Source organism: Protopterus annectens, chromosome 11.part0, assembly GCF_019279795.1.
Source record: "Protopterus annectens isolate FY-2018-M chromosome 11.part0, PAN1.0, whole genome shotgun sequence".
NCBI classification, from domain to species: domain Eukaryota; kingdom Metazoa; phylum Chordata; order Ceratodontiformes; family Protopteridae; genus Protopterus; species Protopterus annectens.
Window position 1 is genome coordinate 772,279,268 of NC_056745.1, and position 27,999 is coordinate 772,307,266.

The following is a 27,999-nucleotide window of genomic DNA, read 5'->3' on the forward strand; positions in this document are numbered from 1 at the left end:
CAGACTCATCAGCAGAAGGGGATTTGGACTGCCAGCCGCCTCGTTGTTTAAGGGCTTCCAGGATGTCTGCAAAGGAGACATCAGAGGACTTAGGGGACCCTCCTGCATAGAGATCAGTGTCTGATGTAAGAGACTCATCAGGGGAGTCAACGTGCTTCCTCTTGCACAATCTTTTCCTGGGGGGTTCTTCCGAAGAAGCTTCAGAAGGACCTCCAGGAGGGGGGGAACCCCAGTGGGGGTAACCTCAGGCCCCGGGGCTCCGCTGTCTAAGGACAGGGGGACTGCCAAAGACCCAGTCTCGGTATGCAGGGAAGGAGCTGGGGAGACCATGGAGGTAGCCAAAGATGATTTGGCTAACGCACTCCTCATAGCCCTGAAGGCGGGACCACCAGAATCCTGGGAGGGTCCCACCTCCGTGGCCAAGACTGTAGACGGCACTCCTGCAGCAGATGCACCGAGGGGGAGACTTGGGACCGAAAACAATCCCGAAGCATCCCCCCGTGGCCGACTGAAGAAGTCCGCGTACCAAACTCCGACCCAAGAGCCGGAGTTGGAGTAAGGGTCGGGCCCGACCCTAAAACCTCCACCGGTTCCACCAGCACCGGCTCAAACGGTGCCGAGGCTGTTGGAGGAGGAACCATTGTAGCAAGGTGGACCATCGGCTCCAAAGCCGAATGGGCTGGAGCCGAAACTAGCTTTTGGAACACCAGAGACTGGAAGAGTCTTAGGAGCACCCTGTCAATATCCGAATCAGACATCTTGGATGATCTGGACGATACCGATCGGGTCTGAACCGATTTCTCCATAGACTCCAAAGGACTAGGGGACCGGCTCCGAATGGATTCTATAATTATCGGCTCCGAGGGAGATATCAAAGTAAATTCCCTCTGTGCCAACGAGGACTTCAGCTCCGAAGGGGAAGAGTCTGAGCCGGCAACCCTCATCGGCTCCAATATCAGTGGAGCCGATGAAGGTGACCCGCCTCTCGATGCCCCAGTCCTCAGCTCTGAAACCAGAGGGGTCGAGACTGGAGGCATCGAGGCAGACCGTTCCGCCCTCGGCTCTCAAGTCAGTGGAGCCGATGGAGAAGTCTGCCTAGGCTTTTTGGCAGTCGGTTCCGACTGACTGGTCGGAGCCGACGCTTTCTTTTTTGAAGGAGAGAGAGATAAAGCCTCCTCGAAGGATGGCTTAATTAACCCCTTAAGGATTAATTTGTTTTTCCTCTCCTGGAGGACCCTTGATGAGAAGGCATGACACTACATGATTCTTGTAGGTGCTTAGCGCCTAACCAATAGACGCATGAGGAGTGGTAGTCCATTATGGACATCTTATAACCACACCTCGCGCACTTTAAACCCGGAGGGTCTATGCTCTTTGGACATGTCTAATTTAGAGATAACACACCTGTCTAAAGAGAAACACACCAAAACTTAACAGTTTAAGTACAAAAAATAAAGTTTTTTTTATATAACAATACAGTTGTACAAAAAACAGAGAGAGTCGAGACCCTCCAACTTAAACGGGTACTTGACCCACAAATAAAACGCTAGAATAGCAAATAGCAACAGGGGAAGGCCCCTCTAAAACGGGAAACCTTCCCTTGACGAAAAACACAAATTCCTGAACAAAACTGTTCAATACACTCATATCACAACAATAGCTGTTAAAACAGCTTTTGGGTTCAAAGCAAGCAAATTCCTGACAGGAAAAGCCTAAATAAATTAGTACTTAGCCCAGCCAAGTTGAGACCACGTCTTAGCTTGTTAAGTGGCAAATGAGATCTGGGGGATTAGTGGTGGTGCATCCTGGGATGAGAAATAGCTCAGCCAATAAGAGGCCTCGCTCTATAGCATAGCGTGCCGAGTCGGAGCCGAGGGATCGGCTCCGAGCCCATCAGTACAGAATGTAGGCGAGATAGGATCACATATCATCCTGTTGTCAATTTCTGCCTGGCTGAGGGTAAGGTGAATGGCTGTCCCGTGTTGAGGTGACAGGCTTTTGCCCACCATCAAAACTCCTGTTGCAGGCAGGGAATGAGGGCAATTAGAAGTTATGTACTCACTATAATGTTCCATCTGAGTAGGTGTATTCATTTGTCTGCAACCTGTGGGTTACGGATCCGACATCGGATCCGAACCGGCATGGTTTACCAGCTATGGATCCAAGCTCTCAGCTCCTCCCCTCACCCATAATGCCCTGCTCTCCCTACATGACCTCAGATTGAGTTTGCCAACAGCATAAACACCCTGAAAGGGTAACATATGCAGGAAACTGAAAGGCCAGGGGGATAGGAGGGCAGGATGGTTGCAGACAAATGAATACACCTACTCAGATGGAATGTTATGGTGAGTACATAACTTCTAAATCTGAAGTAGGAGATTCATTTGTCTGCAACCTGTGGGACAGAGTCCCCAGCTACCTGAATCTTGGGCGGCCATCATGGAAGGATATTCCGAGCACCGGAGCCAAAGGATGCTCTACCCCTAGATGTAAGATCCAACTTGTAGTGGGAAATAAAGGTATGAGATGAAGCCCACGTGGCTGCTGCACAAATATCATCTAGAGGAATCCTAGCCTTAAAGGCTGCCGAAGTAAAGACTGACCGGGTTGAATGGGCATGTACACCCTCCGGTGCGGGCCTTCCTGAAGCTTGATAAGCTAGTAAGATACATTGTGAAATCCAGCGAGAGTGAGACTTTGGAAATTGGCTTGCCCAAATTAAATTTAGCAAAGGAAATGAACTGGTCGGATTGTCTATGACCAGCAGTCCTGTTTAGATAAAATCTAAGTTGTCTGTGAACGTCTAAGGAGTGAAGCTTGTACTCACCCTTGTTTTGATATTTAGGAAGAAAACAGGAAGGTTAATGGATTGTTTAATGTTTGCTTCAGAAGCTACCTTAGGAAGAAAGGACGGGTTGGTCCTGAGGTAAACACGGTCCGGATGAAAGACCAAGTAAGGAGGTTTAGCTGATAATGCTTGAAGCTCTGAGACTCTTGGCCGAAGTAATGGCTACCAAGAAGGCGGTCTTGAGAGATAAATTTCAGATCTACCGTAGCTGCCGGTTCGAAGGGGGGGGGCGGTAAAGGCCTGAAGAACTAAGGAAAGGTCCCAATAAGGAACCGCTTGCTTTATAGGGGGCCTGAGAAGAAAGGTACCTTTAAGGAAAATCTTACACAATTTGGCAGACATCAGTGGACTGGAGTCATGACCAATGTGATGAGAAATTGCCGCAAGTTGTACTTTGACCGTGGAACTGCTGGCACCATCATTAAAAAGAGTGGTTAAGAAGTCAAGCACCAAAGGGAGAGGAACTGTGAAAGGGTTTAGGCCTTGCCGCTCCGCCCACAAAGAGAAACACTTCCACTTGCTACGGTAGACTTTCCTAGTGGATGGCTTATGAGCTGCCACCAGGATGGCCTTAACAGGGGACGAAATACCGGGAGTCCTGATCAAGAGTGGAACTGGAGCAGCCAAGCGGTCAGCTTGAGGTTGTCCAGGTTCAGAGGAGATAAGTGGGATGGATGAGAAATCAGATCCGGAGTGGGATCTAGAATCCAAGGAGGATTCACTGAGCAAGACCGGGTGGCCAAGCATGCACCAGAGCGTCTCTTGGGGAACCTCCGGGAGGAGGCATCAGGGCGAAAAAACTGTCGCATTTGGTGTTTGAGGGAGACGCAAAAAGATCGCAACAAGGAGTTCCCCACTGTGCGAAGATGCGTTCCGCTACCTGAGTATTGAGACCACTCGTAGGGGGTGAGAATGGTGCGACTGAGTTTGTCCGCCAGGATGTTGGACCGATCCGGAATATGCGTTTCTATGAGAAAGGTTGGTGGAGATTGCCCATTCCCACACTCATGGCTTCTCGACAAAGGGGGTAAGACCTGGTTCCTCCCTGTTTGTTGATATACCAAACAGACATGTTGTCCGATTGAATCGCAATTGTTCCCAAGGGAAGAAAGTCCTGAAGTGCTAGCAACGCTAAGAGCACTGCTCTCATCTCTAGAACATTGATATGCAGCGAGGTCTCTGAATCATCCCACGTGCCTTGGACTGTCCAGCCTGCAAAATGCCCCCCCCCCACCCAAGGCGGGAGGTGTCCGTGGTCACCGTGGCGAGAGGGGGAGAGGCACAAAAGGGGCAGCCTCCGTGTAGATCTGGAGAGTGTAGCCACCACAGGAGGGACCGCCTGCACGCTTTGCTGATCGCAATGGGATGATGCATAGGAAGAGCAAGATACGACCACTGAACCATGTGTCCATTGAAGGATACGCATATTGAACCTGGCGAGAGGAAGCGCAATCGCTGCCGCCATGGACCCTAGGGCCCTCAGGACCAACTCCGCCGGAACTGAGCTTGAGTGGAGAATGGCCCGCACCTGGAGCTGTAGGCTTTGCACTCTGCCCGCTGTGAGGAAGGCTCTCAATCTCCTCGTGTCTAACCTGGCACCTATAAAATCTATTAGCTGCGTGGGTGCTAGGTTGGATTTTTTTGTGTTTAGCGTGATGCCCAGGCGTGGAGCAAGATGGAGAAAGGAGTCTCGCGCCAAGAGAAGTAGATGCCTTGTTGGGGCGGTGAGAAGCCAGTCGTCCAGGTAAGGGAAGACCTGCACCCCCTGAAGCCTCAGGTGGGCCGCTACCACTGCTAATACTTTGGTGAACACCCTGGGGGCTGTGGTGAGACCAAAGGGAAGGACCCGGAATTGGTAGTGACTGGCTCCCAGCCGGAAGCGGAGAAACCTCCTGGAGCGCCTTGTCAATTAGTATGTGGTAGTATGCATCCTTGAGGTCTATTGAGCACATCCAGTGGTTTTCTCCCAGAAGGGGGAGAATAGACTGCAATGTAACCATTTGGAATTTCTCCTTGGGAACTGCCAGGTTCAGAGAAAGGTCTAAAATTGGTCTTAGATCCCCCTTCTTTTTTGGCACTAAAAAGAACCTGGAGTAGAACCCTAATCCGATCTGGTCTGGGGAAATGGGCTGGATGGCTCTTTAGCAGATGGCCAATTTCTGCCAAAGCGGCCTCCCACTGACCGGGTAGAACGTCGGGGAGGGACTTCAATTTTGGCAAGTGAAGAAAGGGGATACAGTATCCTCTGGATATGATCTGGAGAACCCAGCGGTCTGATGTTATGGACTCCCATGCCGCTAGGTGCTCCGAAAAACGTCCCCCGACTGCCTCCAGAGTGGAGCAGCCGGGCAACCCCTCAGGGCTGTTGCGCGGGCTGTTCAGAGAAGGGTTCTCTGGACCCGAAGTTCCTGGGAGCCCCTCTGCCCCTGGGGCAGCGTCCTCCCTGTCCTCCTCTGCCATGGAAAGACTGGTTGTCCGGAGCAGGCTGGGATTGCTGCAACTTCTGGAACCACATCTTCTTCTGACCCTTTTGGTTCCTAGAATAGGGCCCTCTGGGGTGCAGAGAAGCGGATTCCGACAGCAGACAGCGTCTTCCCGTCCTTTTCGCTCTGGGTCAGTGTCGAACAGTTTTGCCAATGAGGGCAGAACCATCGAAGGGGGCGTTTGCAAATGACGCCTTGAAGTGCTCCGAGAAATTGCAATGACGGAGCCAGGCCTGACGTCTAGTAACTAGGCCTGCCCCTGCGGCTCTAGCGGCACCTTCCGTAGCATGGAACAGTAGCCACATAGAGGTATTAGTGACGGACCTGAGTGGCCATGCGGGTGGAATGCAGCACTTTGTCCTCAGACATGGACTCTGGGGGGGATGCAGCGTATTCTTTTATAAGATCGCACTGCATCCTAATCACATGTGCCAGGTAGTTCAGCGCCCTCAGAGAAGGTCGCTGAACTAAACATCCGCTTCCCCAAGCGGTCCCATCATCCGAAACTCCTTGCTCGGGGGATGGACTGAGGGACTCCTGAGCAAGTTCCCTCTTGGTGGCCGCCGTCAACATGGCATCTACCGGAGGCCCCTTACTCCAATGGGAGTGGTCAGCCGGGGGACTGAGGATCCGGTCGGGCCTTTTTGGGATTGGCTCCACGGTGTCCGGTTCCTTCCACGCCCTGGTGGTGATGAGGTCCACCAGGGGGTCGGCAGGAGGGGACACCCAAGAGGTAGACTGGCCTGCTTCAAATGCCTCCAAGAACACGGACTCGTCAGAGGAAGACTTGGGGAAGACCACCCCCCCTTATGCAGAGCATTCCCATGATGTCTCCAAATGAGACATCCTCGGGGGGTAATCTTAGGGAGCCTTCCCCTTCCTCCAAGTCAGTGTCTTCTGTGAGACTCAGGGGAGTCAATGTGCCTCCTTTTGCACGTATGTTTGCGGGGAATATCCTCCGGGGGGCTGTCAGAGGACTCCTCGCAAACAGTGACCTGTTCCAGGGGAACAGCTTGGGGCAAAGGAGTGGGCTGTCCCAAGGGCAGGATGGTGGAAGCCTGACCCAGTGCAGATGGAGCGCAGGACGGAGCCGAAGCAAGTGCCGGGGGTCTGGAGACCCTCAACAGGGCCCTCTCCACTACATCAAAAGCCGAAGGGGAGCCGACCTCGACCAAAGGATCCGACAATCGGCTCCCCCTTGGATCCGAGGAGTGGATCGGAGCCGGAGCACTCTGATCCGAAGGGACAGTGCGCTCAGACACAGATGGCGCCGAAGGAGCACTGATCCCCCCGGATCCGAAGCTCGGATCCAGGCTCCGAGAGGTCGGATCCGAAGTACCAAGTACTATCAGCTCCAATCCACCCCCGGCTGCTCGGCTCAACGGCTCAACCCGGTAGCGGGTCGGAGAAGGAGCAATTGGCTTAAAGAAAGGGGTCGAGCTCCCCCCCAGAGGGGGGGGGGGGGGAGGCAAGAGCACTCCCATCTGCATCTGGGCCTGGATGAACCTTCTCATCATCCGGTCCAGATCAGCATCTGACAGGCTATAAGTTGATCTCGACGAGGCTACCGAGGTAGGCCTAGAGTGCCTCCTGGGTAGCCTCGATGGAGATCGGGTCTCCTCAGGTCCCGGTGAAAAACACAGGAGACCGGAGCCGAGGAGGGGGAGAACCAGCAGACAAGGAGGCCGGAGGAGAAGCCCGCTTGGCTGGCGGGGCCGAAAAGTACAGTTTTGTACCTACCATAAATGTAGATGTTCGAAGATCCACATTGCTGCAGTCCTTACATATGGGTAGTCCGCTGTCCTCGGTCGGCCCGAATACCAAAGTATTAGGCTGACGTCGGTCAAGGCGCTTAAAACTGACATCAGAACGTCAGGGTACAAAAACGCATGACCGACATCATTTCCTCAGTCTTTTCTTGCCCCAGATGTCAGAAGGCCCTAACAAGACAGGCCAAAGCCAAAAACCAGCAAAACCCAACCAACCACCCGTGCACTAACCATATTTACAATATGTACAACACAAACCACACCACCACCTTCAACAGAGGGGAAGGAGGGAGGGTAAATTGGACTGCAGCAATGTGGATCTTCGAACATCTACATTTATGGTAGGTACAAAACTGTACTATGTTCTTCATCTCACATTGCTGCAGTCCTTACATATGGGTAGAATCCCAAAGCAGAGGTAAGGGAGGATGGCAAAACTATAAAGCATTAGGAGAAGCCAACATGCCTTGTAAAATTGCAGTTGCAAATCCAGCCCTAGATTTAGAGTAAAGTGGAAGGTGGTAATGCTTAGAGAAAGTATGCAGTGAACTCCAAGTAGCTGCTTCCAAAATATCTTTAGTAGCCACCCCCCTTAAAAAAGCTGTAGAAGTGGCAGTAGCCCTAGTGGAATGAGGGCTAATTCCAGGTGGAATCCCGTTAGCATGATGGGAATAACAGAAAGCAATACAAAAACCAATCCACTTAGAAATAGTTTGTTTTGAAACAGGTTTGCCCTGAGAACCCAAAGCAAAAGAAACAAACAACTGCTGAGACTGCCTGAACCCTTTAGTTCTGCTCAAATAATATCGCAACTGTCTGTGAATATCCAAAGTGTGCAAAATCTTTTCCCCTTTATTTTGGGGTTTGCATAAAAGTAGGCAAATGAATAGTTTGGTTTAAAGCCACACTAGAAACCACTTTAGGCATAAAAGAAGGGTTAGTACGCAAAGACACCCTATCCTTGTGGAAAATTAAGAAAGGCTCAACTGCCATAAGGGCCTGTAATTCAGAAACCCTTCTCGCAGAGGTAATGGCCAACAAAAAAGCAGTCTTCCAAGATAAATATTTCAACTCTGCCGATGCTGCAGGCTCAAAAGGTTGTAGAGTGAGTTTCTCCAACACAAAATTGAGATCCCAAGCAGGAGTAGGAGCTCTACGTGGGGGTCTTGTATTCTTTGCCCCTCTAAGGAATTGCTTAAACAAAGGCTGAGAAAATAATGGTGGGTCACAGTCATAGTGAGCAGAGATTGCTGCAGCATGAACCTTTATAGAGGAGAAGGACAAACCTTTGTCCAATAACTCAGTAAGGTATTGAAGCGTCACACTTAAATTAGGTTTAGAAACATCAAAGTCCTTTGCTGTACTCCAAAATAAAAATCTCCTCCATTTATCTGTGTAAACTTTCCTTGTACTAGGCCTTCTGGCCTCCAAAATAACATTCAAAACTTGTTGTGGAAGCTGAGACCCTCCAGGGTTTAAACCAGAATATGCCAGGCTGTCAGATGTAGAGAATGAAGTTTGACATTGAGTAAATGACTGTTCTCCTGAGACAGCAGGTGAGGAATCGAAGGCAAAGGCCATGGAGGCTCCTGTACCAGACTTCTCAGTAATGGGTACCAGTGCTGTCGAGGCCAATCTGGAGCTATTAAAATCATGTTTGGCTTGTCCTGTCTGACCTTCAGCAGTACCTTTGGGAGGAGAGGCAGAGGTGGAAAGGCATACACGTGAAGATTGCTCCAATTGAATGAGAGAGCATCCACTTTCCAAGCTGAGGGATGAAATCTGTGCAAAATTTTGGCAGCTGGTAATTTAGTGGAGAAGCGAACAGATCTATGTCTGGAGTTCCCCATAACACTGTCAACCTCTGGAATACATGAGGATCCAATTTCCACTCGTGGGGATCCATAATTTGTCTGCTCAACACATCTGCTAAGGAGTTCTGTGCTCCTGGCAGAAACCTTGCCTGAAGATTTACTGTAAAATGAGAGCAGTCTCCCACAAAATCATTGCTTGTCTGCATAGAGGATAAGAATGCGTTCCCCCTTGCTTGTTGATGTACCACATGACAGTTGTGTTGTCTGTTTGAATCAACACCTGCCCTGGAAGAAGTAAATCCTTGAAAGCTATCAATGCAAATTGGACTGCTAACATCTCCTTCAAGTTGATATGTAGATGTTGAAGTCTGGCAGGCCACGTGTCTTGTATCCATTTTCCATTTAGATGAGCTCCCCAAGCTTTGTCTGAGGCATCTGTCGTTAAAATCTGACTCTCCTCTGGCCGGGTCACAGAGAGTCCCTTGTTTAGGTGACATTCCTGAGCCCACCACAAAAATTCCTTTTGAATGCAAGGTATTATTTGAATGACCGTGTCCAAATCTTGGCAGTGCTGTGTCCATACATTCTTGAGATACCATTGTAGCTTCCTCATATGCAGTTTGGCATTGGGAAGTGCTAGAATACAAGATGCCATGAACCCCAAGGCTTGAAGGACTGTCCTTGCAGTCAGCCTGGACTGATGCGACAACTGGAAGTAGAGAGAAAGATTCTTTTGTTTGTCCAGGGTCAAAAAGGCCATCTGGGATGCTGTATTCAGTCACACCCAGAAAGCACATGTCCTGAGAGGGTACTAGACTGGACTTTATTTCGTTCACAGAATACCCCAGGCATCTTAACACTGCCATCACATACTGTAAATGATGAAGAAGTTAGTCCTTTTCTTGGGCCAGTATCAGGCAATCGTCCAAATAAGGATAGATCTGTATTCCTCTTAGCCTGAAGAAAGCTACCACTGGAGCCAGAACCTTCGTGAACACTCTGGGCGCAGTAGATAAGCCAAAGGGCAATGCAGAGAACTGATAATGTGAAGTCCCAGCCCGAAAACGCAGATACTTCCTGCAACTGGGCCTGATAGGAACATGAAGGTAAGCCTCTTTGAGATCCAGAGTCACCATCCAGTGATCTTTGCCCAGCAGAGGTAAAAGCTGTTGTAACGTTAACATTTTGAACTTGGGAATGTCCAGATATGTGTTGAGGATGGATAAATCCAAAATTGGTCTCCACGTGTTTCCTTTCTTTGGTACTAGAAACAGGCGAGAATAAAATCCTAGGCCCACTTCTGGCAGAGGAACCGTTTGTATGGCCCCTATTTGAAGTAGTAGAGAAATTTGTTTGAGCCTCTAGTCTTTGCTGAGGAGGAACGTCCGGCATGCCTTTGAAAGGAGGCAAGGTATGGAAATAAAACTTGTAACCCTGGTGTATGATATCCAATACCCATTTGTCTTGGGTAATCAACATCCAATTTTCCTTGAAGAGTGCTAACCTTCCTCCCAAAGGTGCTGCCAGGCAAGAAGGATCTGGCAGCTGAAAAAGTAGGTCATTGGGCCTGTTTACGAAAGGACTGGCCCCTGCCCTCACCCAAAGATTGTGCAGGTGAACTCCCTGTTCTAGGCCTGAAAGAACTCTGAGCTCTGCCCCTACCACTTCTAGATCTACCCCTAGACTGAGAATCATAAGAAGGATACGTCCACCCCTTAGCAGGCCAATTCCAACTAAACTTCGGAGGCTGAACTTGCAAAAAATCCTTAACAGCCTGCATAGACTTAGCCTTGTCTTCCATTTTCTTCAAGACTGATTCCACAGGTGAACCAAACACCACATCAGACTGCAAAGGAGCATCCAAAATCCTTGTCTTAACATGGTCAGATAAATTCTGATCCTTTAACCAGGCGTGCCTGCGAAGAACAGAGCCAGTGGCAGCCACCCTAGACGAGGCCTGCACAGCATCAAAACCACACTGTAAGGAATGCTTACCCACTTGTTCAGAGACATGCACCAAATCTTGCAACTCTTTACACTCAATGCCTTCTGCCAGAGCATCCACCTTAGACTTCAATTGAGAAAGAAGAAAGTTTTGATATTTCAACATATGAAACTGGCAATTCAAAGCCCTCATAGCTAAGGTAGAAGATGTATAGACCTTCTTTCCCCATCTATCCAAAGCTCTGGCTTCTTTATCTAGAGGAACCAGATTTTTTACAACAGAGGCCTTGACACCCTTGGGTCCCTGACTAATAGTTTCTGGGTCCGCCCTAGGACTCTTATAAAGATATTTATGAGCCTCAGGCACCCTGTAATACCTATCCGGTTTAACAGGAGCAGGAGGCAGAGAATCAGGATTAAGTGAAGCCTCTGCAAACACATCTTCCACAACATCCAGAACAGGGGGTATAGCCAAGGGCCTATGCTGGGGTAACAGCAAAAACTCCCTAAGCCTTTTCCTAGAATCAGAGAAGTCCTGACCTTCCCACTTAAAATGTTCCCTCATAGAATGAAGTGTCTCTGAAAAAGAAAAATCCTCTGGAGGAGAAGCAGAAGGAGTGGAATCATCTGCATCAGAATCAGGAGAATACTCCTGCAAGTCTTCAGCTGAAGACTCTGAAATATCTAAAGCCTGCTCAAAACTTCCCAACTCTGGCTCCACCCTAGGCCTCTTATCAGGAGGGGGCATAGAACCTCTAATCAGAGTAATTAAATCTTCTGCCATTTTAAGCATGTGCTTCTTAGGCACAGACCCTGCTGAACCAGGAGTGACACTAACAGAAGCTGAAACTGGCCTGCCTCTGGGAGAAGCCTTGGAAACAGAAGGAGAAGGCCTAACCACCCTAGGAAGGGAGGGGAGTACAGTAACTTGGGAAGCCCCTTCAGCCTGACCTGCCTCCTGAGAGACCACCTCCTGCAATATCAAAGTCTCCCCCTGAGACTCCAGAGAAGTCTCCGTCGGAACCACCGGTTCCACTGAAGCCTCTAAAGAACCGGCGTCCGGAACGGACGACTCATCTTGCCTGGGTTTAACTGTTTTGTCTTTGCGCTTCTTGAGAAGCAGGCCGGAGAATCCGACTGCATATTATAATTGCACCGCTTCCCAAAGACCAGCCTAGCACAATCCAACCTTCGCTTAATAGTGCGTTTATTGAACCTAGCACAAAAGCGACACCCAACAATGTCGTGCTGAGGCCCCAAACAAGGACTACACAAAGAATGATAATCCCTATGCGGTATCTGTTTCCCACAAGAAATACAGTTATTCACTTTTTCTGACATCCGGTAAAACACTGAAGCAAGAAAAAAACAAAATAATCCCCAACGGGGTACTTAGCCAATTTGGATTCAGTCTGAAACTCCAAATTCGAAAAATTTCAGAACGCCGAACGGCACTTGCAATGCTGCTTCTGCATCGGACCATGCGGCAAAAAAGACTGAGGAAATGACATCGGTCATGCGCTTTTGTACCCTGACGTCCTGATGTCAGTTTTAAGCGCCTTGACCGACGTCAGCCTAATACTTTGGTATTCGGGCCGACCGAGGACAGCGGACTACCCATATGCAAGGACTGCAGCAATGTGAGATGAAGAACATCTCAAAACAAGTCACACTGGTGGAATCTCAAAATCAATGTGCTGTATTAAAGGAAGAAAATCGTGGCAAAGCTTAGGAAGTCCAGCAACCAAGATAAAAAGTCAAACTGAACTCAGTCTATCGAAGCCTAGAGGTAAATATGACCTCCCAGGCCAAGGACAACCACAAGGCATTCTTTTGCTGTCCATAACCTCAAAGGCAATAAACTATGTGCAGAACGCATTGTGAAAATGGGCACCTACACTTAGCCAGAAGATATAGCGAACCTACTGGCAAGTTAAATGCAACTTTACCCCTCAACCGTCCTTCAGGAAACACCAAATACAGCTTCCCCTATCACCAGGGAAGAGGTACTCAATGCTCCAATGCAAAAACTGCAATGGGCCCACACTATCCCAGGATGCCTTCTAAATAGCATGAAACCTATCACGCCCTCTGGAATTGCTATTTAATGGCAGCCTCCAAACAGGCTTTGTACCTCACAAATTGAGAGCAGCAACAGTCATCCCTCTGCACAAAGATGGACATTCTACAGACCCCGGAAATTAGAGCCACAAGTCTATCTTATGCAAAGCCATGGGAATAAATCATGGAAATTATATAAACCTCAAGGCACTACACCCAACCCACTTTGGTTTAATCAAGGGCAGATGCCTACCTAACTTGGAGGACTTAATATCACTAAAATAGAAGAGGGCAAAATGGATCACATTGCCTTTGCCATGTCAAAATAGGTATTTGGCACAATACCACACTGGCATTTTTCAAGCTAGAGATTAGGTACATACCTGTACGTGACCTGGTGGAAAGACCCAGGAAGTTAGAACTGGGAGTCCACCTCTACAAAGACTCATCACAAGTTGAGTCCCTCAGGGACCAGTCCTTGGACCAATTTTTGGCATTTACTTCTGATGTAAAGGCCTATATTAATGTTATCTTGCTGACAAATTGCAGATTGTCAAATTCAAAGCAGTCATTCAATCCCACACTAATAAATGTTCTCCAGGAAGTGCTGACTTAGCCACAAACTAACCAAGTGCCAAGAAACTTCATTACAATATTCTTTGAGAAGTCATCCACCCCTGGTATCTTACCACTTAAGGACAGTAATCTAGCCTTTGACCATCAAATGTATACAGTAGGGATGAAATCATTCTATGTTGGGCAACTTCTAATGTAAGGTATGGCATCTAGGTCCAAGGAACTCCTTGCTCCACTGTACTGTGTTCAGACCTACCAGAGTACAACACCCCCTCCGGTATGTACCCAACCAGGCATATCCAACACCTGGAACATCCAGGGGTTCCACAAAACAGGGCACACTGTCTTATGCAGACCTCAAGGCCCCATCCCTGTATTCTTTCTACAGGTTGAGGGGTGACATGCCTGGCCTATAGGGCAAACCCCACTAAAATGGACCTCCTGCATGTCCAGGCAGTACCAGAATTACCCATTTTAAAGACAAGCCTTGCCTGTGATACAGACAGGACCTGCTGGAGAGAGGCAGGTGTCCCAGAAGTTACCCAGTCTCTGGAAAAGGCTCCCCATCCATATGAAACAGTTCCTCCCCAACTCAAAGTGCAACTTTGACAACTGGATGAGGAACAGGAAATTCATCCCTTATTTAGCACCCGTCTCCAATGGACAGACACCCTTGTAAATGGCTCATCTCCCAAGCTCCTTACACTTATCAAGGATACCAGAACTTGCTAGATTTGGGATGCATGGCTAGGCTTAAAATGGCCCTAGTGGTCATTAGGCTAGTACATGCATATGAACTTCAGCTTCCTAAGGTATCTCAACAGCAGGCACAGGTATGACAGCTCATGAGCTAGTCAAGTGCCCAGACAGACTTTCACCATTTAACAGCAGGTTTCAATGAAAACTGCCTGACTTTTTATCTGAAGTGGGAACACTCATGCCATCTTGGCTAGAGCCCAAGCCCAATGCCATTCTCAAAGTTGAGGAATCAAGCTATGTACAAGGGACTAGCACAGTTTTGAAAGTGTTCAGGCCCTAAAAAAGGGCTAGCAAGGTTTTCATATGGTATTTGATAAGGATACAATTTGACCATGGACATGTATATTTTAAAACAAATTCATTAAGGGTCCCAATGGGTTAGTTGGCTGCCCATGTTTGGCACTGTAGCTAGCTGGCAGACTAGCCAAGACACAACCTTCAGACTGGTTGCAAATAAGTTGAGAATTTTAACACTTTCATCCCCTAAGTTGCAGCATGTAGTATTTCACATAGGTCTGACATGCTTTTTAGCCTGGCTGAAATATTCTTGAGGATACAACACAATCAAGAAATACTGCTAGTATGATTTAATATAGGACATGTTATTTCAGCTACAACTATTTATCTAAGACATGAATCCGTATAGCCCCCATCCTACAAAGGGACTACAAAGTAGCCAAACCACAATCTCATAGGAAATTCAAACTAAGTCTTCAGAGTTTGAAGCCCAAGTAAACTGCTGGCTGCCAAAGGTGTAAACTAAACCACTTCAACAAAAAACTGAAGACCTCATACCAGGACATGGAACAAATGTTAATTCAAATCAATTTGGGAGCTTTTGCCCTCCATGGACTTCATCAGAATAAAAGTGCACCTACCTAACTCATGTTTCCACAATTTACCTTTTCTAATTACGTAAGTGTTTATACACCTTTATAGGTTCATAGGTAGGGCCTAGGCTATCAGCCCAAAGCCCTACGTAAACCTAGCCAACAAGAATCCCTGGCTTACACCACCCAAGAAAGTTATTTTCCTGTGTCACTGTCTAGCAGAGACACAGAAGTGATCCCCCGGGTGTATTTCCTATTTCCCATCCACTCAGATTTTTCTTAGGAGTGCTAATAAAGAACTTTTCATGACAGACAGGTAGCCTGTTCCAAAGTGTGGGAAGTCTCTGGGACAGGAATGTACCCCTCCAGCATGCCCTGTTTGTGGTGACAAGGTTTAGGTCCCTAGAGCGTGTAGCTCGAAGGGATTGTGATTTCTTTAGGTGTAGCATGTCCAAAAGCTCTGGGTTTGACAGCTTTGTTAGGCAGAGATCACCTTGGAATACGAGATATGCTACAGAGTAAAGCTGGAGTTTGAGGCAGTGTAGGGCATTTGAGGCCAGTTATCCTCAGAGGTACTTCCGTGGCCTTTCCAGCTGCTGCAGATGTCTTGCAAGGTACATTCTAAAAGGGACATTGCACTCTATATTGGGTCTGAGTGTTGAGTAGAGGGGAACAATTACTTTTCCGAGATGAAAACCTTTTTATAATGGTGCCATGTAGACAGACTACCCGACTACTGTGGTGATGTGACCATCAAAGGAGACTGTCCACCTGGGTCCCAAGGTTTCACACATTCAGTGTTAAGTAGACTGCTGCCTATGTGGTAGTTCATGGGTACAGAGTTTACCAAAGGGGATGACCAATTTTTGGCATGGAGCTTGAGGCCATGGCTGTGACACCAGGCATCTGTCCGAGGCCATTCTATAGGATTTCTACATCATTTGGGGACTTAGTACAGCTCCTAGTTTGCAGTTATCTGCAAACATAGCCAGAGGTTTGTGTTAGCCTGTACTTCAAAGTAGATAAAAGTACAGTTGTGTACACCTACCATAAATGTAGATGTTAGAGTCTTCACTGTTGCAGTCATAACCGTAGGGTGATCCTGCCGGCAGGCAGCCTGAGGTCGGCCAGAATCCCAAAGTCTGGGTCCGGCGTCGGCTGTACCAGCAAGCACCCTGACGTCAGAACGCAGAGGTAAAAAGCTGACAGCAGATGCCATCTTCTCCAGTCTTTCTTGCCCCAGATGTCAGAAGTCCCCCAAAATAACCAAAAGGTGTCCAAAAAGGAAACAAATACACCACAAAAGAAGAGGAAGATAAGAGGGGATAGGTGGGAGGGAAACACCAACTGCAACAGTGAAGACTTGAACATCTACATTTATGGTAGGTGTACACAACTGTACCATGTTCTTCGTGTTTCACTGTTGCAGTCATAACTGTAGGGTGGAATCTCAAAGCTGTGAAGAGGGAGGAGGTTATGCAGAAGGGGCAGCCAGAAGGCCCTGCAAGACCGCAGAAGCAAAACCTGCCCTAGACTTAGAATACAAAGGGAGATTATAGTGCTTAGAAAAAGTATGCACTGAACTCCAAGTGGCAGCTTCCAGAATATCCTTGGTAGGAACTCCTCTGAGAAAAGCTGCTGAAGTGGCAGCTGCTCTAGTAGAATGACTTCTAACAGTACCTGGAATCTGCTTCCCAAAGTAACAAAACCTTATCCCATGGGCAACCCATTTGGAAACAGTTTTAGAGATAGCCTTGCCTAGAGAACTGGAGGCATAAGAGATAAGCAACTGATCAGATTTTCTGAAATCTTTAGCCCTGTCCAGGTAAAACCGTAGTTGTCTGTACGTCCAATGAACGCAAAATCCTTTCCCCTTTGTTTTGAGGATCTGGAAAGAAAGTAGGAAGGTGAATAGTCTGATTTAAAGCCACTTTAGAAACCACCTTAGGCATAAATGTAGGATTGGTCCTCAAGGCAACTCTGTCTTGGTGGAAAATAAGGTATGGTTCCACAGCCATGAGAGCTTGCAACTCTGACACCCTTCTGTCAGAAGTCAATGCTAATAAAATAGCTGTCTTCCAGGATAAGAACTTGATATCCGAAGCAGCAGCAGGCTCAAAGGGAAGTAAAGTATGTTTTTCCAAAACATAATTAAGATCCCAAGCAGGAACAGGAGTTCTAGGTGGTCTTAAATTCTTAGCCCCTCAGGAATCGTCTCACCAGCTGGTGAGAGAAGATGGGAGGATCAGTGTTGTAATGAGCCAAGATTGCAGAAGCATGGATTTTAATGGAAGAAAAAGAGAGGCCTTTAAGCAAAAGGTCAGAGGAGTAAAGTAAAATGGAAGAAATGTCAGGAAAAAGAGGATCAGAACCTCGATTCCGCATCCAAATACAAAATCTTTTCCATTTAGAAGCATAAGATTTTCTAGTGCTAGGGCGCCTAGCTTCTAAGAGAACATCCAAAACTTGTTTGGGAAAAGAAGAAGGAATCAAAGGCCCTTGAAGAGCCAAGCTGCCAGGCAAAGAGTCTTGATTTGAGAGTGTAGCATCTGACCCTGATGCTGGGACAGAAGAGAAAGAAACAGAGGCAGAATCCATGGAGGTTCCAAAAACAGGTGTCTTAAAGTTGGATACCAAAACTGCAGAGGCCAATTCGGAGCTATCAAAATGATAATCTTGGTTTTGTCCCGTTTTATTTTCAGTAACACCCGAGGCAGAAGAGGAAGAGGAGGGAAGGCGTATCCCAAAAGATTCCTCCAGCTGAAAGACAGGGCATCCACTTTCCAAGCCGTTTTGTGGAAGGACCTGATGCAAAAGAGAAGCAGCTGATTGAGATGGGATGCAAACAGATCTATCAGAGGGCAACCCAAAACTGTTGTAATCCTGCTGAAGTTGGGGTCTAGCATCCATTCGTGAGGATCCAAAAGGTTTCTGCTTAGGCTGTCTAAGATTGTTTTCCTGGAATGAATTTAGCTTGAAGATGCAGATTCAGATTTAGAGCAGTGTCCCATAAACTCATGGCTAGTCTGCAAAGGGGTATGAGTGAGAGCCTCCCTGCTTGTTTATGTACCACATGACTGTGGTATTGTCTGTGCAAATCAGATGATGTCCTGGTTGCAAAAGATTCTGGAAGGCTAGAAGAGCATTTTGGACTGCCATTTCCTTCAAGTTGATGTGCCAGGGAAGATGCTTCTTTGTCCAATAGCCCTGCTAGCAATTGTTTAGGTAATGAGCTCCCCAAGCATAATCTGAGGCGTTGGTGGTTATGATCTGAGCAGGATGAGGTAGACGAAAGGGATTCCCTTCGTTTAAAGCACAAGCCCTGGACCACCAAAGGAACTCCTTTTGGAGGCAGGGAATCAGAGGTATCATTGTTTCCAGGCTGTGGTAATGCTGAGACCATACACTATGTACCATTGAAGTTCTCATATGAAGCCTTGCATTTGGAATCAACAGGATGCAAGAAGCCATGTAGCCCAACGCCTGCAGGAATTCCCTTGCAGTGAGCGGAGTTAAAGTAGCCAAGGTCTTAAAAATTGATGCCAGCTGTACTTGTTTTTCTGGAGTAAGGAAGGCCCTTTGTAGGCTTGTGTTTAGAAGAGCTCCCAAAAAGATCATTTGTTGAGAGGGGATCAAATGTGACTGTTCACTGAAAATCCCAGTAAAAGCAGAAGACACTGAACAAACTGCAGATGTTGAAGTAAAAGATCCTTGCCGTCTGCCTGAATAAGGCAGTCTAGGTAGGGGTAAATTTGAATTCCTTGGAGTCTGCAATAAGCCACTACTGGAGCCAGACACTTGGTAAAGACTCTGGGCGCAGTAGATAAGCCAAAGGGCAGTACAGAGAATTGAAAGTGTCTCTAACCTGCCTTGAATCAGAGGTATTTTCTGCGTTCCTGTCTGATAGGAATGTGTAAATAGGCTTCCTTCAAGTCCAATGTCACCATCCAAGCATCCTGGGAGAGCATGGGATGAAGTTGGTGTAAGTATCTTGAATTTTGGAATCTCCAGAAAGGTATTTAACACAGAGGTCCAGAACAGGTCTCCATGAGTTTTGTTTCCTTGGGACCAGAAATAGTCTGGAGTAAAAACCTTTTCCAATCTCTGGAAGTGGAACAGGCTCTATGGCTTTCGTGGCCAATAAGGTGTCCACTTGATTTAAGGCCTCTGGCCATTGATGTTTTGGCAGATCCGGCCAACCCGAAGACCTTGGTAGAGTATGAAAGTTGAATTTGTAGCTTCTTAAAATCACGTCTAAAACCCATTTGTCCTGGGTAATACGAGTCCAATTTTGGTAGAAGAGAAAGTTTTCCTCCGAGGGGGGCTTCCAGGCAAGGAGGACCTGTAGCCCAACGGAGAGGGTCATTGGGTCTGCTTTTGTGATTGAGGTCTGTCTTCTCCCCTTCTAGGTGAAGCAGTCCATTGTCTGGACCTGTAAGAGGCCTGAGCCTGCCCTCGACCACTGGAGCGTCTATATCTTCCCCTGTGAGGCCTGTCAGATGTGGGAAAGGACCAATTCTTGGAGGGCCAATTTCTAGAAAATCTAGGAGGCTGAACTTGTAAAAAATCTTTAACAGTCTGCATAGATTTTGCTTCTTCCATCTTAACCTCCTCCGCCTTGGATCCAAATAAATCGTGTTGAACAGGGGCATCTAACAGTTTTGCCTTAACCTGTTCTGGTAAGTTCTGCTCACGAAGCCAAGCATGTCTCCTGATAACAGTACCAGATGCTGCGGCCCTGCAAGAAGCTTCTAAGGCATCAAAACCACAATGTAAACTGTTTGCTAACTTGTTCAGTTGCATGCAATGCATCCTGTAATTCCTTGTCCTCTGCACATGCAGGAAAGGTAGAGAGCTTTTGCTTTAGAACAGACAGAAGAAATTGCTGATACTTGAACATGTGAAATTGGCAATTTAAAGCTCTAATAGAAAGGGTAGCAGAAGTATAAACCTTTTTGCACCACCTGTCCAAGGCACGAGAATCCTTTTCAGAGGGAATAGGATTTTTAGATGAAGTGGCCTTAGCTGCCCTAGAACCCTGAGAAATGGTTTCAGGATCAGCAGAAGGGTTCTTTAAGAATTGATCGGAGTCAGGGACCCTGTAAAATCTATCAGGCTTGGAAGGAGCAGGCAGCAAAGAATCAGGATTTATGTTAGCTTCAGAAAAAGCATCATCCACAATATCAAGTACAGGAGGAATAGCCAAAGGTCTGTGTTGAGGAAAGAAATTCCCCAAGTCTCTTCTTGGAAGCAGAGTAATCCTGACCTTCCCAATGAAAATGCTCCCTCATCTCATGTAAGGTTTCCCCAAAAGAGAAATCTTCAGGGGAGAAGCAGAGGGAATAGAATCCTTTGCATCAGAATCCTCATAAGGAGGAAGAGAATAATCCTGGTCAGAGGAAGAGACTGAAGACACAGAAGCCTGATCAGATGAATCATAAGGAATATCCTGTCTAGGCCTTTTTTCTGGAGGAGGGGGAGAACCCCTAATCAAAGTAAATCTTCAGCCATCCGAAGTAATTGCTTCTGGGACTTGGGAGCTGTATCAGAGGAAGCTTGAGAAGAAACCGATGGCCAACACTGACTCCCATGGGGAGCCTTCTAGGCCTAGTACTTCAGCTGCTGCAGGACCTTCGGACGTCGCTCCTTCAGATGGGTCTGGAACCGCTGTGCAGGTACCAGCTTCTGAGGGGGTTTTCAGGCCTTCTAATATCACTATCTCTACAAAGGCAAAGTCAAAGACTCCTGTTAAACCAAGGGTTCCGAAGTGGCGGACGACAGGGGCTGCAAAAGCGCCTCACTGATGACCGCCAAACCCGAAGCTGGCTCCGGCTGCAAAATATCATGTTTGGACCTCGGAGGCATATCCTTGTCTTTGCGTTTCTTTTGAATTCCGGTTGTCTGTAAAGTATCCGACGACATCCTATAATTGAAAAGTCTACCGAAATAATTCAAGGCCCAATCGTACCTACGCTTAATAGTGCGAGAATTAAACCTGGCACAGAACAGACAGCAAGAAACGTCGTGGTCAGGGCCTAAGCAAGGTAGACAGTAAGAGTGGAAATTTGAGGCATTTGTTTTCCACACAATATACAATTAACTTTTTCTGACATCGGAGGAGCAAGAAAAAAAATTTCCCCAACGGGGTACTTAGCTTGAGAAAAGTAGAAAACTTCAGACTGAAAACAAAGCACGTAGTCTGAAAATGCCAACCAACGACTTGAGAGCTGCTTTCCACCACACGGCAAGAAAGACTGGAGAAGATGGCGTCGGCTGTCAGCTTTTTACCTCTGCGTTCTGACGTCAGGGTGCTTGCTAGTACAGCCGACGCCGGACCCAGACTTTGGGATTCTGGCCGACCTCGGGCTGCCTGCCGGCAGGATCACCCTACAGTTATGACTGCAACAGTGAAACACGAAGAACATCAAGTACTGCACTTGTTACTGCTTTGAGGTCAGATTGGGAGTCTGCAACTTTTAGTGTGGGTTCTCTATGAGCCAGTTGGCAACCCACCTTGACGTAGAGATTTATACCTAGTTTAGAGAGTTTAGCTATAATTCCAGAATGGGAGATGGTGTAGAAAGCCATGGCGAGATAGGCTGTGTGAACCACCTTACTGGCATCTACAGCTTTGGTGACTGCCTCAGAAATCTCAGGTTCAGGAGGCATGATCGGCCCTTCACAAACCCAAACTGGGTGGGATCCAGAGTTTGGAGGTTACCAATGTCTTTGTTTAGTAGTTCAATGGCCTTGCAGACCAGGCTCGTCAGGCTAATAGGTAGATAGTTCCCAGGATAAGTGGTGGCTCCCACTTTGCGGAGTGGGATAACTGTTGCTGTGCACCATTCAGAGGGAATAAAGCCTGATGGGAGGCTACTGAACATGGTGCTTAAGTGGGGAGTCAGTTTGTTCTGAAATTTGTGTATAACGCAGCCTAGGATGTTGCCAGGTCCCATGGATGCTGTGTTTTTGGCTTTAGTGTGCAGCTTTTACCTGAGTAATTGTGATTACAGGAACTCTACATTCTTCCTGTATAGATATGGGACCTTTAGGGGGTGAGGGGGTAAAGTTAGCACTGAACCCATCTGCCAGGACGTTTTACCTATATATGCCCAGCATACCTGACAAAAGGTTAAGTAAGCCACTCCTTGGGAGTTGTACATATTTGCCTGGTCTACAGTTAACAAGTTGGTGTCCTGTACCGTATACATGCACTCTTAATACATACTGCATTTGTTGGTCCCCATGGACTTTGTTCAAACTTCATTCTCCACAATGTTCCACCCCTTACACTGTACAAAAATCTGCTTGGAAAAAAAACACAGGACAAGTCATTTTTTTAAAAAAAATTCCCAATACTTCCTTAGGATGCTTTGGATATCCGCAGTATTAAGACCATATTGTTATGGATGTGTTGTAGTAAAGTCTCCACCTTCTCATTTCCCCTAGGGCTACCAAGATTCTTCACAATGGTTGGTACCATTAAAACCCTTACCCAAATTGCCCAACAGGGGGATATATTTAATACCTATCCAGCCAATATCTCCTTAAAAGCAGTAAAGGAATTAGGATAGCCCCTTTAAGACATTCAGTATTAATTCTTCCACCAGATCTTGCAAACCATCTGACCTTTTACAATACTCTGGTATTGGGGTAGTTACTGCTGTATTACATGTAGACATTTGAAAAAGTTTAAGCTTGGATTTTAATTTTCTGGTTCACCATATCCTTAAATTCTACATCTCCAAGTATTTTTTTCCTCATGTAGGTCTCGATATTCACCAATTGGCCCTTTCTAAATAAAAGAAATCCAAAAAGCACAAACATGTTTTTATGAAGGGCATTAACAGTTTTTCCTAGTACAGGACAATGTTAAAAAAAGTGGAACAAGCAGCACCCATTGGACTTCTGTTTGTGGAGTTCCCCTTAAAGTTACAAAACATTAAGTGCCTTAATTTCAGTTGTTACTCAGGTAACTGTGGGTTAGTATGTCCATCATTCCAAATGAACAGAAGGGAATGACGGGAAATAAATCTTGGACATCCACAGTGGCCAAAGGATATGGTTGGTAAAATTCCTTTATTTTGGATAAATAACCCCATGAATTAATATTAGACTATGGGAGCCCAGTTTAGATTTTGCCTTCTTAAACCCTGCCGAGGCATGGGTTTTGGAAAACGTTATGGGTCAATGTGGTGGAACAAATAAATGTGTGTTTTAGGTATACACAATTTAGATGGAAGGCAAGGTTTCACAGTATGTAGAAAGTTGCAGTTCATCTGAACTACCCTGCTGTAAAGTTATCCTCCAATATGAAATCAAACCAAAAGCAATAACAATCTCATGCCTGGTAAACTTGAGTATACCTTGAATCACTATTCAAAACAAACTCATTTAAAACCTGAGGATAGGGCAGTTGCAGGAAGTACCAACTCCAACACAAGAGTAGGAAACTGAACAAGGGTGGGGTATGGTAATTAAAGACTACTGGGGTTGTGCAGTCAAAAAGCTGGACCTTAAGTAATAAGTATAACCAAGCTTCCCTACCCAGTTTATTCATCTGAAGCAGGTTTAGATTTTGTTCTAGTACCTGTGGGACAGGTATGAAAGTACAAGAGATCCTGTACTACTGGGGCACTTCGAGAAATAGTTACACCTGTACAGCTTGTATGATACCGAAGTACAAATTCAAATCAGTCAGCTTTGAGATTAATCCTACCATCAAGTTCTTGATGGGTCTGGTGAGGTACAGCCATAAGGTGATACTGTATTCAACTAGTCTTCAGTTGAAACAAAGGAAAAGCAACACATGAATGGCTGCTAGGACCAAATTGTTCTGGATCATTGAGGTCTCAGGAGTCTTGCAAACAGAATAATGAAAGCCATGTAACCCGTGAGTAGGGTTTACACAAGTTAATTTTAAAGTCCCAGGCTTCTGAAGAGTAGTGAAATTAAGGAAATAGGCTGAAGGAGCTTAAATGAGAGTAGTCCAAATGAGGAAAGGCATATACTTTACACCATGTAGGTCAACTGGGGCAAAAACAATGAACTGGAGCACTGGGAAAAAGATGCAAACTTAAGTGCAAAGAATCTTTGGTAATGAGAGTTTGAACATGCACCCACCTACCAATACTACCCACACCCAGCATAACTTCATACCCTGGAAGTTATGTACAGAGGGTAAAGCAAAGTACAGTTTTGTACCTACCATAAACGTAGATGTTAGAGTGCGCATACAGCTGCAGTCATCACACTTGGGTTATCCTACAGTCAAACGGGTCCTCGGTCGGCTGAATTCCAAAGTTTAGGTCCGGCATCGGTTGTCGCTTCTTCCCGGACGTCAGTGCAGCAGGGGTATAAGAGGCAGCAGATGCCATTTTCTTCAGTTTCTTGCCCCAGATGTCAGGTGCCCCAGAAAGTAAGGCAAAACATGTCATGCAAACATACATAAGTAGATAAATCAAAACAGCAGTTGCAAGCAAATACACCATAAGGGAATACCCCAAATAAGTTGTATTGTTAAAGGTGTTTGTCATAAGCCCTGTCCTAAGAGGGGATGGAGGGAGGGTAACCTAGACTGCAGCTGTATGCACACCATCTACATTTATGGTAGGTACAAAACTGTACCTATGTTCATTGTGCATACAGCTGCAGTCATCACACTTGGGTAGAATCCCAAAGCTAAGTAAGGGTGGCTGGTACTAAGCGGAATTAGAAGGGGCTAGAATGCCCTGCAGGACTGCTGTGGCAAAGCCCGCTCTAGATTGAGTATAGTGGAAGGTGGTAGTGCTTGGAGAAAGTGTACACTGAACTCCAAGTAGCTGCTTCCAAAACGTCCCTGGTAGGAACCCCCCTTGCGGAAAGCTGCTGAGGTAGCTGTAGCCCTGGTGGAGTGGGATCTGATGTATACAGGCACTGATTTTCCATGAAACAAAAGCGTATGCAGTGAGCTATCCATTTTGAAATAGTTTGGAAATAGCCTTTCCTTAAACACCTGTAGTATAGGACACAGAGCTGCTCAGATTTCCTGAATGACTTTGTTCTGTCCAAGTAATAACGAAGCTGCCTGTGAATGTCCAAGGAATGTAGTAACCTCTTTCTGTGGATTTGGATAAAAGGTAGTAAATGAATAGACTGATTCAAAGCCACACTGGATACTACCTTTGGCATGAAGGTAGGGTTGGTTCGTAAGGAAACCCTGTCCCGATGGAAAATGATGAATGGCTGCACAGCCATGAGGGCCTGTAGCTCCGAAACCCTGCGTGCTGAGGTAATAGCCAGAAGGAAGGCTGTTTTCCATAACCAGTATTGTAGCTCTGCTGAAGAAGCCGACTCGAAAGGAGGCAGTGTCAGCTTCTCCAATACGAAGTTGAGGTCCCAAGCTGGAGCTGGTGGTTTCCGTGGGGGTTTTATATTTTTTGCCCTTCTGAGGAACTGCCTTAATACAGGATGTGAGAATAAAGGAGGATCCGTATTGTATTGTGCTGAAATGGCTAAAGCATGGATCTTTATGGAAGAGAAGGAGAGGCCACTGTTTACCATCTCAGTTAGGTACTGTAAAATGAGGTACATTTATTACCCAAGGATTCTGACCCTTTGCTCGATTCCAGGAACAAAATAGTTTCCATATGGTGGAGTAGGTTTTTCTAGTACAGGGTCTCCTGGCCTCCAAAATGACATCCTGTACCTCCTTGGAGAGGAGTTTGGTGGTAAACCAAGGTATTCTCCATGCAGCTAGATTTAGAGTTCTGAGCTGGGTATTCTCCATGCAGCTAGATTTAGAGTTCTGAGCTGGCTGTGAAGGGTCTTGTAGTTGTACTGGGACAACAGAAGAGGAACTTGAGGAAGGATCCATGGTGGTGAGTGAGGCTCTTTAGGAGAGGGTACCAGTGCTGTCGTGGCCAGTCTGGAGCAATGAGAATCATTTGGGGCCTCTGCTCTGGTTTTTAATAGGGCTTTGGCCAATAGAGGTAGAGGCAGGAAGGCATAGACTGTCAATGTTATCCAATTGAGAGTGCATCCACTTTCCAGGCCTGTGGATGATAGGTCCTTGAGCAGAATTTTTCCAACTGGTTATTTCTGTGGGTAGCAAATAGATCTATGTCTGGCTGTCCCCATGCCTGAGTTATCCAAGACTTGAGGACGCAACTTCCATTCGTGTGGGTCTGTCATATTTCTGCTTAAGTTGTCTGCCAGTGTGTTTTCCTTCCCTGGCAGGAATTGTGCCTGTCGTTGAATTTGTAATTCCAGTGCTGTGTTCCACAGGGTCATGGCTTGCCTGCACAGGAGGTATGAATGCATTTGTTTATGTACCACATGACTGGTGTTCTGTCCTTATTAATAGCTGGCCTGGATGCAGTAGGTCTTTGAAGGTCATAAGAGCATTTTGTACAGCTAGCATCTCCTTTTGGTTGATGTGTAGGTGCATCTCTTTTTGGGACCATTTTCCCTTAACACACCTGACCTGCCATGTGTGCTCCCCAAGCATAGTCTGTGGTGTCTGTTGTGATTTGAGTTGCTTGTGGTAAACAGAAAGGAAGACCTGTGTTTCTTTGGCATGCTTTAGCCCACCACAAAAATTCCTTTTGAAGGCATGGAATGAGTGGTATAATTGTTTCCAAGCTGTGGCTGTGCTGAGACCACAAGTTTAGGTACCATTGTAGTTTCCTCATATGCAGCTTTGCAAATATTAGTAGGATGCAAGATGCCATGAACCCCAGAGCCTGCAGGATTTTCCTTGGTTAGCCTGGTTAAAGTTGCCATTTTGTTGTAGTATTGAGACAGTTGCCCTTGTTTGTCTGGCGTGAGGTAGGCCATCTGGGTTGTTGTATTTAAGCTGGCAACCAGGAAAATTATCTGTTGAGAAGGTATTAGTTTTGATTTCTTTTTGTTCACTGTGTACCCCAGGGCAGTTTAACAGTTTTACTGCCAATGCCAGATGTTGCAATAGAAGGTCCTTTGCTTGGATCAGGCAGTAGTCCAGATTTGGGTAGATTTGGATTCCTTGTTGTCTGCAAAAGGCAATTACTGATGCCAGGCATTTCGTAAACTCTGGGCGCAGTAGATAAGCCAAAGGGCAATGCAGAGAATTGGTAATGGGTTGAACCTGCAAGAAATCCGAGGTATCTTCTGCAATCTTGTCTGATGGGGACATGCAGGTATGCCTCCTTGAGGTCCAACGTTACCAGCCAAGACTCCTTGCCCAGCATGGGAAGAAGCTGCTGTAATGTGAGCATCTTGAATTTTGGTACATCTAGACATGTGTTTAGAATAGATGGGTCTAAGATGGGTCTCCAATCTTTGTCCTTCCTTGGTACCAGAAATAGCCTTGAATAAAAACCTTGACCTTGTTCTTTTGCAGGTACCTCTAATTGCTTTCATATCCTTGAGCGGAAATTTGCCTTTGTGCCCCTGTCCATCGATTGTGGCAGGTTTGGCATGCCTCTCATTTTTGGAAGGGTGTGAAAGTGGAACCTGTAGCCTCTGTCTAATATCCAGAATCCATTTGTCCTGTGTAACCATGTGCAAGTTTTTTGAAAATAAGGCCAGTTTTCCACCCAAAGGTGCTGCCATTATATCTTTGTTTGGCAGGCATAGGGGAAAGTTATTGCATCTGTTTTCTAAATGACTATGGCCTACCTTCTCCACCTCTGGGGGCTGGTATTTGCCACTGTCTAGCTCTAAGATCCTTGAGGTTGTCCTCTACCCCTTGGGCATCTATCTGCCCCTTTGGGGTCTGTCCGTGGCTGGAAAGGACCAATTTTTTGAAGGCCAGTTTCTGCTGAAGCAGAGGCTGCACCTGCAAGAAATCTAACTGTTTGCATAGATTTCGCTTTTTCCTCCATTTTCTTTAGTACCTCCTCAGCTTTAGCACCGAATACATCTTTTTGTAGTGGTGCATCTAATAACTTTGCT

The 27,999-nt window shown here is 46.6% G+C and overlaps 1 protein-coding gene across 1 annotated transcript in view; it reads right to left on the reverse strand.

Annotated features, from left to right (window-relative positions):
- CAPRIN2 (caprin family member 2) overlaps nt 1–27,999 on the reverse strand; it is a 1,868,571-nt gene that overhangs the window by 1,501,245 nt on the left and 339,327 nt on the right. The window lies entirely within an intron of this gene.